The sequence below is a fragment of the Priapulus caudatus genome, unplaced genomic scaffold, assembly GCF_000485595.1.
Source record: "Priapulus caudatus unplaced genomic scaffold, Priapulus_caudatus-5.0.1 Scaffold616, whole genome shotgun sequence".
Classification (NCBI taxonomy): domain Eukaryota; kingdom Metazoa; phylum Priapulida; class Priapulimorpha; order Priapulimorphida; family Priapulidae; genus Priapulus; species Priapulus caudatus.
The window spans coordinates 135,503-136,812 of NW_014577677.1; the positions used below are offsets into that span (position 1 = coordinate 135,503).

General features: G+C 50.7%; 1 protein-coding gene across 1 annotated transcript in view; it reads left to right on the forward strand.

Annotated features, from left to right (window-relative positions):
- The first annotated feature begins 294 nt into the window (after positions 1-294).
- The window catches only part of LOC106812177 (ankyrin-1-like), a 26,686-nt gene continuing 25,670 nt past the window's right edge, over positions 295-1,310 (forward strand). Inside the window, exon 1 of the mRNA XM_014815995.1 lies at positions 295-300. The gene's annotated coding sequence lies outside the window, so the exon portion shown is untranslated. The remainder of the gene's footprint in view (positions 301-1,310) is intronic.

Genomic DNA, 1,310 nt, shown 5'->3' on the forward strand with positions numbered 1-1,310 from the left:
TATGTGAACACATTTGGGACTAACAGGGTTTACTAGAATCCCACCACTCCACCACAGAGTCACCGCAGTAGACGTTAGATGAGCGCTGTCGCTCCGCGGCACTTGTTGTTATCTATCGACGCAACACCCTGACACTACCCTTAAGGCGACTATACCTCGCACATAAACATGTAACATGCCAAACCGTAGAACCTGGATCAGGAAGATAGGAGACCCAGCCTAAGACTGATACAGTGGCCGACCTATCCATCGTGTTATCCGTCCATAGAGTGTCATTTTTTGTGGTGATCATGAGCTACAGTGTCATTGACACTTTCATTGAATCAAAATATGAATCATTCAGTCAGCTACTGCGCATGCGCGAACCCAGATTTTAGCCTATTCAGCATAGACTAATTTCTAAAATATTTGCCAATGTAGTAGGGAGTCATATCCTGGGTCCCATATGCCCACTACCTATTAAAATGACGAGTATTTCGACGAATATATACACGTACATGTATCTGGGATACTGAAGCCAGAAACGCTCTGTCGGTGGTACCCTGCAAGCTAGGGCGTGCACCTGTGGTCCTGTGCTTATAATTAGGAGAGGGCCCTAGCTAGGAGGGGGAGCAAAACTCCTACTTTATCCCCCCCGTCCTCCCCGTTGCCTCCCTTGTCCCGCACTTAGTCTGCTTCTTCTGCCAGCGCCCACTCAGCTGGCTTCTCTGTCGCCTGTCATCAGTCCCCCACCCCTCTCACCTCCAGCAAGCTATATTATGCAGTTTTCTTCAGTCCGTATTGCACGCTTGAAACGGTGCTCGCACATGCGCTATTTCTCCCGAAAGGAATATTATTTTGCGAACATTAAGCATTTAAAATGAAGAGAACTTATCCGTCTCCACCAGCTTTTCCCCCTCCTCCACCACCTTCTCCCTTCTCCCCCTCCTCCTCCACCAGCTCCCTTCTCCCCCTCGATTCTTATCCCCTTCTTTCTTCTCCCCCTCCTCCTCCACCAGCTCCCTTCTCCCCTGCCTCCTTCTCCACCAGCTTCTCCCCTCCTCCTTCTCCACCAGCTTCTTCCCCTCCTCCACCACCTTCTCCCTTCTCCCCCTTCTCTTTCTCCACCAGCTTCTCCCCTCCTCTTTCTCCACCACCTTCTCCCTTCTCCCCTTCCACCTTCTCCACCAGCTTCTCTCCTCCCCCTTCTCCACTACCTCACCATGCTTCACACTTCTGCGCGTGAGATCGCTTACAGATCGATTAGCGCTACAGCTGGAAGTGACGTCACGAATACGCAGTTACATCTGATTGGTTAACACAAACCACGT